This window comes from Orycteropus afer, unplaced genomic scaffold, assembly GCF_000298275.1.
Source record: "Orycteropus afer afer isolate SDZICR_OR568_19922 unplaced genomic scaffold, OryAfe1.0 scaffold00323, whole genome shotgun sequence".
NCBI classification, from domain to species: Eukaryota; Metazoa; Chordata; class Mammalia; order Tubulidentata; family Orycteropodidae; genus Orycteropus; species Orycteropus afer.
Genome location: NW_006921910.1, coordinates 2671560 through 2681838, shown reverse-complemented (window position 1 = coordinate 2681838; position 10279 = coordinate 2671560).

The following is a 10279-nucleotide window of genomic DNA, read 5'->3' as shown; positions in this document are numbered from 1 at the left end:
GATTGCCCCATCTTCCTTCTGAGGAGTGGCTGGTGGGTTTGAACCACCAGCCTTCTGGTCAGCAGTCAAGTGCCTTAGGCACTATGCTACCAGAGCTGAAACATCAGACTTCTATCACTCTTCTCTCTTGTGTTTAGACCATTGTCCTCGTACTCTTACTATGGCTGCCAGAGTGGCAGCCATTGTGTGTACATTTCAGGGAAGAAGAAGAAGGGTAAATGCCAAAGACAAGAAGGCAATCCTAGCCAGAGGCAGCTTCCTTAAAAAGTTTTCCCAACAGATCCAATCAGTGACTTTTGCTGACATCTTGCTGGCCAGTGAGTGCCACATGACCACCTGTAGCTGCAAGGGAGGCTCTTCCTAATCTGGGCATATCGCTATCCCATATAATCATGGTTCTATTTGTCAAGAAGATGAGGAAAATGAATACTGGATAGCAATCTGCCTTTGTTGTTGTTGTTATGTGCCGTCGAGTCCAACCCGACTCATAGCGACCCCTCCTTGGGTTTCTGAGGTAGTATCACTATGGAAGTAGATTGCCCCATCTTCCTTCCGAGGAGTGGCTGGTGGATTTGAACCACCGGCCTTCGGTTAGCAGTCAAGTGCCTTAGCCACTATGCTACCAGAGCTCCCATTAGCCTCTAAAAATAATAGAAGTAATAAAATTCCAAAGAAAACTAATCCAACAAAAGATAGGGAAAATAGAAACAAAAAAGATGATAGATGGAAATCATGAGATAATGTAATGATAAATCTAGACATATTAGAAATAACAATGTAAATTTGTAACATTATCTGTTAAAAATACAGAGACTTCAAAACAGATACTTTTATATTTTGTTCACAAAAAGGAGACAGAAAGTTGAAAATAAAACAACAGATAAAGATATTGCAAGGGGAACATTTCCACTTCTGATAATGGTGTTCTAAGTAATTGGGACTAATACTTTTTTTTCTGAAAATAACTAGAAAAGCTGATAAAAATATTTTAAAGTTTTCTGCTTGAAGGAGATAAAAAGTAATTACATAGTGGAAAAAAAAATTACTGGTCCATAATCTAAACTAAGAAAGAAACCCAGAGATGTAAACCTGGCCTTTGGGGCCTTGCCAACACTTTTGTCTTCCAATGGGTGCTTCCTGAGCCTTTCATGTCCCTCAATAGCACCCCACTCCCATCTTTCCATTAACTTCATACTGACAATCATCCCCAGCTTTACATGGGCTCCTCCTCTTTGCTGCCTTCCCCTTAAAGCCCCACACTAGGCTCCCCAGTACTTATGTAGGTGCTGTCAAGTTAGTTTTGACTCATGGTGACCTTATGTACAATAGAAGGAAACATTTCCTGGTCCTGCACCATCCTCACAATCCTTGCAATGCATGAGCCCATCATTGCAGCCACTGTGTCAATACCTCTCATTGAGGGTCTTCCCCTTTTTTCACTGACCCTCTGCCTTAACAAGTGTTCTGGTTACCTAGTGCTGCTCTGACAAGAATATACCACAAATGGAATGGCTTGAACAAGCAGGAGTTTATTCTCTAACAGTTGGGAAGCTACAAGTCTGAGTTCAAAGTGCCAGACTCTAGGGGCTGGGTGAAAGCCCCTTGAGCTTGGGCTTCAGCTCTGCCACTTGCTCCTGGCCCAGTGAAGCTAGAGGCATCTATTTCTTCACTCAGACAGCTACTGGCTGCTGAGGCTGACAAGCCCAAGGCTAACAAATAAAAATAGCACAGTCTCAATGTTACCAAACCACATGGCAGGCCATTAACTCAAGTCTGTTGAAAGTCCCAGGATTGGCAGAGCACGGCAGGCTGCTGAACAATGACTTGGCTACATACCTTGGTTCAGGCGTGCCATAAGCTAGAGACCATTCCCAAAGCTGTTTCTTATATACGCGAAGCAGACCACGTACCCAAAGCAGCTACTCAGCTGCTTGTGGTAGGTCCCACCATGGATCTGATTGCTAGTCTCATCATGGGAAATAACTACCACCAGCTGCCCAGCCATTCAACCAGGTCCAGCCGAGCTGACACACAAACATAACCACCACACCAAGCATGATATCCTTCTCCAGGTATTAGTTCCTTCTGATAACATGACCAAAGTATGAGAGATGAAGTTTGACCATTCTAGCTTCTGAGGAGCATTCCACTGTACTTCCTCCAAGACAGACTTGTGTGTCATCAATTTTTCTTTGGTTTTCCTTATTCACTGTCCAGATTTCACATATATACGAGGCTATTAAAAATACCATGGCTTGGGTCAGGTTCACCTTAGTCTTCAAAGTGATATCTTTGTTCTTTAAAACTTTAAAGAGGTCTTTTACAGCAGATTTGCCCAATGCAATACATTTTCTGATTTCTTCACTGCTGCTTCCATGGGCATTGATTGTGGACCCAAGTAAAATGATATCCTTGACAGCTTCAATACTTTCTCCATTTATCATGATGTTACTTATTGGTCCAGTTGTGAGGATTTTTGTTTTCTTTATGTTGAGGCTTAATCTTTAATACTTAGCCTATACAAATTTATTTCTCAGTGGTCCCTGGGGTTGTGACTCTGAGGGGGAGCCAGAGTCTCACAACAACCCCTTGCCTTGGCCACAGGCCCTTCTGATCAGCAATGACTTTGTGACTCCAGACCACCTCCTCACTCATCTAGTTTTTTTTTTTTTTTATTAGGATTTGGGTGAAGATTTACAGAGTAAATTCACTTTTCATACAGCAGTTCACATATACTTTGTCTCATGTCATTGACCAAAATTTACAATGCAGCAGCTCCCCTCCCACTTCCTCCCCATAGTTACCTCCTCCCAGTGTCCATCCCTTCATACTCTTCTGCACCCTGAGCTATCTCCCTGTGCATAAGCAGCCCTTCCTTCTCCCATGATTGTTCTCTCCAGGGCGTGTCCTCTCTCATCTCTTGATTGTGGCCTTAAGGCCCTCAGGGGCAGAGGAAGACAGGAGATCAATCAAGGTCATTTGAGTCTGAGCAGGGGCCCAGGTTGGTACCAAGCCCTCATGGAGTTTTCTGACATATGTGTGTCCTGCTTTCCTAGGAAGCTGGTAACTGTGTGCCCTGTGGATGAGCCAGAATGGGGGCATTCAGCCACTGTGAGGGAGTTTACCTAGTCTTCCAAATTCAAGTATCCTCATCAGATATGATCATTGCTAAAGTTTTCTTTAGAACTATGGTAATGGGGGACATCAAGCTCAATTGGCATAATACACTACACAAAAACATTGTTTTACATCCTACTTTGGTGAGTAATGCCTGGGGTCTTAAATGGTTGCAAGTGGCCATTTAAGATGCAACAATTGGTCTCTTCTTGTCTTGACCAAAGAAGAATGAAGAAAGCCAAAGACACATGGAAATAATTAGTCCAAGGGACTAGTGGACCATGAGAATTTCAGCCTATGTGATCCTGAGACCAGAAGAACTAGATGTGCCTGGTTACCACAGTCAACCACTTAGAAAGGGGTGAAAATAGGAAATCCTGGATAGATTGGAAGAAAAATCTGCAACAAAACCCAAAATCATAAAAAAAAGGCCAGGCTTATTGGTCTGATAGAGACTGGTGAAAGCCCTGAGACTATGGCCCTTAGTCACTTTTGGGCCTGGAATTGAACTCACTCCTGTGGCTTCCAGCCAAACAATAGACAGGTAGAAGCATTCCTTAGAATAATCAACCATGGGAGATCATAAGGGCAGTATTTGCACAGGGAGATAGTTCAGAGGGCAAGAATGAATAGGAAAGAATGACACAGGGAAAAGGTAACCAAAGGGAGGAAGTGGAAAGAGAGACGTTGCATTGTGGGGATTGGAGTCTATGTCATGAAACAAAATGTATATGAACAGTTGTATGGAAGATGAATTTGCTCTGTAAACTTTCATGCAAATCACAATAAAAAATATTTTTTTCTTTAGATCTTTCTAACCTCTCCCTCACCTATTAAAATAATGCTTCATAGCACATTAATTGAATATATACCTAATACGGACCATACTGTTCTTCATCTTGAGTTCTCTTCCATATCAGTACACTACGAGCAAAGTAATTCTTCATTGTTTTATTGAAATGTTCAGTATGAAGAGTTTTCAGAAATCTATGTGCCTTGGAGCTCTGGTAGCATAGTGTCTAAGGCACTTGACTACTAACCAGAAGGCTGGGGTTCAAACCCACCAGCCACTCCTTGGAAGGAAGGTTGGGCAATCTACTTCCGTAGTGATGCCACATCAGAAACCCAAGGAAGGGTCGCTATGAGTCAGGTCTGACTCGACGGGACATAACAACAACAACAACAACAACAGCAACAACAACATGTGCCTTAGTAACCACACCCAAAACAAAATATAACACATTCCTTTTTGTTTCTTTGTGCTGTTTGTAGGCAATGTCCCTGTTACTCTAACGCTAGATATAAATTCTGATTTATTTTACTATAGGTTAGATTTGCCCATTTTTGAATTTTATATAAATAGAATCATCCTATGTATATTGTTTCACATTTGACTTCTTTCATTTAGCTTCAAGATTAATCTATATTATTGAGTGGATCAGTAGTTTACTCATTTTTGTTACCGATACTCCATTATGTAAATAAACCAATAATTTACACATTTGAATTGTGGTGTTGGAGAAGAATATTGACTATACCATGGACTGCCAGAAGAACAAACATATCATCTTGGAGGAAGTCCAGCTAGAATGCTCTTTAGAAGTGAGGATGGAGAGATTTCATCTCATTTACTTTGTACATGTTATTGTTGTTAGGTACCATTGACTTGTTTTTGACTCATAGCAACCCTATGTATAACATAATGAAGCACTACCCAGTCCTGCACCTTCCTCAGAATCTATTTTGAGTGCTTTCCAACTTGAGGGGCTTATCTTCCAGCACGATATCAGACAATATTTCCCTGCTAGTTGTAAGGTTTTCAGTGGCTAATTTTTTTCATAAGTGGACCTGGCCTCATCCTTCTTTCTAGTCTGTCTTATTCTGGAAGCTCTGCTGAAATCTGTCCACTATGATTGACCCTACTGATATTTGAAATACTGGTGGCATAGCTTCCAGCAACCAACACTCAAACCACCACAGTATGACAAAATGACAGACAAGTGGTGGTGGACATGTCATTAAGAGGGACCTGGAGAAGGAAATTATGCTTGGTAAAGTAAAAGGTTAGTGAAAAAAAGGAAGATCATCAATGAGATGGATTGACAAAGTGTCTGCAACAATGGTCTCCAACATAGCAATGCTTGTGAGGATAGTGCAGGACTGGGCAATGTTTCATTCTGCTGTGCATAGGTCACTATAAGTCAGAACTTACTTGATGGCACCTAACAACATAGTAACATACCACTATTTCTTTTTCTAGTCACCTGTGGATAGCCATTTGAGTTATCTCTAATTTTGACCTATTTTGAATAAAGCTGCTATGAATATCATGTACAGGTCTTTTGTAGACATTTTTTTTTTTTTTAAAATTAGGATTTGGGTGAAGATTTACAGAGTAAATTCACTTTTCATACAGCAGTTCACATATACTTTGTCTCATGTCATTGACCAAAATTTACAATGTAGCAGCTCCCCTCCCACTTCCTCCCCATAGTTACCTTCTCCCAGTGTCCGTCCCTTCATACTCTTCTGCACCCTGAGCTATCTCCCTGTGCATAAGCAGCCCTTCCTTCTCCCATGATTGTTCTCTCCAGGGCGTGTGTGTAGACATGTATTTTCATTCATTTTGTGTTAGTATGTAGGAGTAGTACTGCTGAGTTATATGGCAGATGTATGTTTAAGTTTATTAGGAATTGCCAGATAGGGGGAGGGCCAAGATGTCAGATTAAGCAGATATAATATCCAGGCCCTCTACCCAAAGACCAAAGAAACTAAGTGAAATGAATATGGATGACAATTCTGGAACCCAGAACTTCAAAGGAAATGATAAAGAAATAATAAAATACTGATTAGAGGAAGAGACTGAATGAAAACTGTGAAAAAGGAGGCATAGGGAGCAGTGAATTGCCAACACATTCAGCACAGTGTGACCATTTCAAATTATTTCAAGCAGTGCTCTGATTAGGGCAGGAATGAGATAACCAGCTCTGCTTTCCCAGGACAGCATTAGCAGCCACATTGGTGATTGGCAACAAGAAAGGTGTGAGTTCCCACTCCATATCCCACATAACCTCCCAGTGACCAGAAGCATGACACCCCCTTACCCCCACCCACCCAACAGCCTATCAAACACTGCCCCCTACCAATGCTGTACCACTTCTTAAAATTTTTTTTTTCTCTCTTTTTTTTTTACTTCTTTCCTCTCCCACCCCTTTTCCTCCCCTTTTTCTTTTTCTCTCATCCTCTTCCTTCACCTTTTTATGATCCTGTAGAGTGGCCATCCCACTCCCACTGCCTCCTCAGTCAGTAGTGCCTACAACCTTCCCTCCATAATTGGTGGGGCATATTCCTGCAGAGAGAATCCTCTGTTGCCATCACAACCATTTTTGGTGTCTAGTCTTGCACCAGTACTGTGCTATGTTTTTTCTTTTTCTTCTCTTTTTATTCAGAAAACAATAACAAAAACAACAAATGAAGATAGCCTAAGAATTGTGTGGAACAACATCAGGAAGAATAACTTACATGTGATCAGCATTCCAGAATAGGAAGAGACAAAAAAAGGCACAGAGAAAATTGCCAAAGATTTATTGGAAGAAAACTTCCCTAATACCATGAAAGATGAGAAGACATGCATTTAAGAAGTTCAACGAACCCCAAATGGGATAGATTCTCAAAGCAAATCATCAAGACATATCATAATAAACCTTTTGAAAATAAAAGACAAAGAAAAAATCCTGAAAGCAGCTTGAAAAAAACAAAAAGTCCCCTACAAAGCAGAACCAATAAGATTAAGCTCTGATTTCTAAGCAGAAACCATGCAGGCAAGAAGGCAATGGGATGATATACATAAAACTATGAAAGAACAAGATTGCCAACCAAGAATTATATATCCAGCAAAATTATCCCTCAAATATGATGGCAAAATTAGGACATTTCCAGAGAAACAGAAATGAAAGGAATTTGTAAAAACCAAACTAACCTTACAAGAAATGCTAAAGGGAGTCCTTCAGATAGAGAACAAACAAAAGCAGACAACAGCCTAAGATTAAGACACACAACAATGTTATCTGGAAATTATCCAAGATGTATCAAGAATAAAGTAAACCTACAATACTGAAAATAGGGAATGAGAGTTTTCAATTTGTATACAATGACAACGATAAAGCAAAAAAGAGGGAATAAATAGCGCACCTAAAGAACTTCCAAATTGAGAGGAAGTCAAGATGATATCAAGATAGAATGACTGTTTTAAACTTAGGAAGAGAATAGTAAGTTATTAACCTCAAAGAAAATTAATGGACCTCACTAAAATGAAAAAGAAGAAAATTATAAAGATTCAGTAAACAACTAAACCAGCAGCAGCTAAGGAGATGATAAGAAAATCCATAAACAAAATGAACTCAGCACAGAAAAATATATGGAACAAAGAAACCATCAACACCACACCAAAAGGAAAAAAAAAAATCCCAGCAAAATGATAGTAATAAATTCATTCCTATTAATAATTATATTGAATTTAAATGAACTAAAGGCACCAGTGAAGAGACAAAGAGTAGCAGAATGGGTAAGAAAACTTGACCCATCAATATACTATCTACAAGAGACATATCTTAGATACATAGACAAAAATAAGCTAAAAATCAAAAGATGGAAAAAATATATCAAACCAATTGCAATAAAAAAGAGCAGGAGTGGCAGTATTGTTTTTTTTTTTTTTTTCTTTCCAGTATTAGTTTCTGATAAAAAAGACTTTCAGGCACAAACAAGCAAAAGAGATAAGGAAGAATATTATATAATGGTTAAAGGGGCAATCCAAGAAGAGGACAGAATCATGATAAATATCTTTGTACCAAATTGAAAATCCCCAAAATACATAAATCAATCTTGAGCAGACTTGAAAAGAGAAATAGACAACTCCAAAATAATAGTAGAAGACTTAATGCACCACTTTCAATGAAGAACAGAACAGCTGGAAAGAAACTCAACAAAGATACAGATGATCTAAACAACACAATCAACCACCTTGACCTCATAGATATATACCCCGAATACTCCACCGAACAACAGCACAATATACATTCATTTTGAGCATACATAGAACATTCTCCAGAATAGATAATACATTAGGCCACACAGCAAGCCTCAATAAATTTAAAAACATTGAAATACTACAAAGCATCTTCTCAGACCACAATGCTAAAAAATCAGAAATCAATTACAGGAAGATCAAGGGAAAAAGAAGTCAAATACATGGAAACTGAATAAGACCCTGCTTTAAAACTGCTGGATAATAGAAGAAATGAAAAATGAAATAAAAAATTCCTGAATCAAACAAGAATGAAAACACAGCATACCAAAATATTTGAGACATGGAAAAAGCAGTGCTTAGAGAATAATTTGTAGCAATAAATACACACATCAAAAAAGAAGAAAGAACCAAACTTAACCCTTTAACCCAATATTTCCAACAATTAGAAAAAGAATGACAGAAAAGAAGTCTACGGTCACCAGAAGAAAGATTCAAGCAGAAATAAATGAAACAGAAAACAGAAAAAGATTAGAAAGAATCAACAAGACTAGAAGTTTTTTTTTTTTTTTTGAAAATATTAATAAAATTGACAAACCACTGGCAAATTTAACAAAGGAAAAGAAGATGTGAATAAGAAATGAAATAGACAATGTCTCAACAGAGCCTACTGAAATAAAAAGGATAATAGCAAATTACTATGAAGAACTGTACTCCAACAATTTGAAAACCTAAAAGAAAAGCACAAATTGCTGGAAATACACTACCAATTCAAATTAATACAATCTGAAGTAGAAAATTTTAACAGAACCAACACAAAAGAAGAAATTGATCAGGTCATTAAAAAAACAAAACAAAACAAAACAAAAAAAAACCTCCTCTCAAAAGAAAGTCCTCTTATGAAATGGTACAACCCACTGTGGAAAGCAGTATGGCCACTCCTTAAAAAGTTGGAAATAGAAATACCATTTGACCCAGCCATTCTATTACTAGGTATATATCCTAAAGGAGTGAGAGCCAGGACAAGAACAGATATATGCACACCCATGTTCATTGCAGCACTGTTTAGAATAGACAAAAGATGGAAACAACCTAGGTGCCCATCAACTGAAGAATGGATAACCAAACTGTGGTACATAAACACAATGGAATACTACACAACCCTAAAGAATAACGTAGAATCTGCAAAACACCGCATAATGTGGATGCACTTGGAGGACATTTTGCTGAATGAAATAAGTCACTCACAGAAGGACAAATATTGTATTAGTCCATTATTGTAAAAAGTCAAGGAAAGGTTTATATATGGAAGGAAATTTTCTTTGTTGGTTATCAGGACTGGAGGGGGAGGGGAGGGAACACTGTTAGATAGGTAGAGATAAGTATTGATTTTGGTGAAGAGAAGGGCAATGTACCAAATGTGAGTGATCAACATGGTGGCATTGAGGAAGAGATATAGAGAGGTACATGGGAGCTACAGACAACAAAGATGAACCCTTTTGTAAATAAAATACTGGATTGTCAGTGAAGGCAAACATAGCTATACAAGTGGATAGATGGGTGGACAGGCTGAACTATTAGGTATGTTTATGCAGCGGGTAGTGTGCCCAAGACCGTGTATAGGGTTGGCAGACAATGTTTCTACAAATGTATTTGTATGTTCTGTAAGAATTCCCAAGTGTATAGTAGAGCTGACAAGGGACAAGGTTGTAGTTACTTTTTGGCCACAGCCAGCTACCCAGAGGGAGTGAGTAGTTGGACCTGTGGGCTTGGGACCATAGTCGCAGGGGACATCAAGATCAATTAGCATAACATACTACACAAAACATTGTTCCACATCCTACTTTGGTGAATAGCAACTGGGATCTTAAACGCTTGCAGGCGACCATCTAGATGCAACGATGGGTCTCTCCTCATCCAGAGCAAAGAAGAATGAAGAAAACCAAAGATTCATGGAAACAGTTAGTCCAAGCGACTGGTACACCATGCAATCCTCAGTCTATATGACTATGAGACCAAAAGAAATAGATGGTGTCAACCACTCAGTTGTTGTTGTTGTTATTTACCATTGAGTCTGCCTTGACTCATAGCAATCCCTCCCTGGGTTTCTGAGGCAGTATCACTATGGAAGTAGAT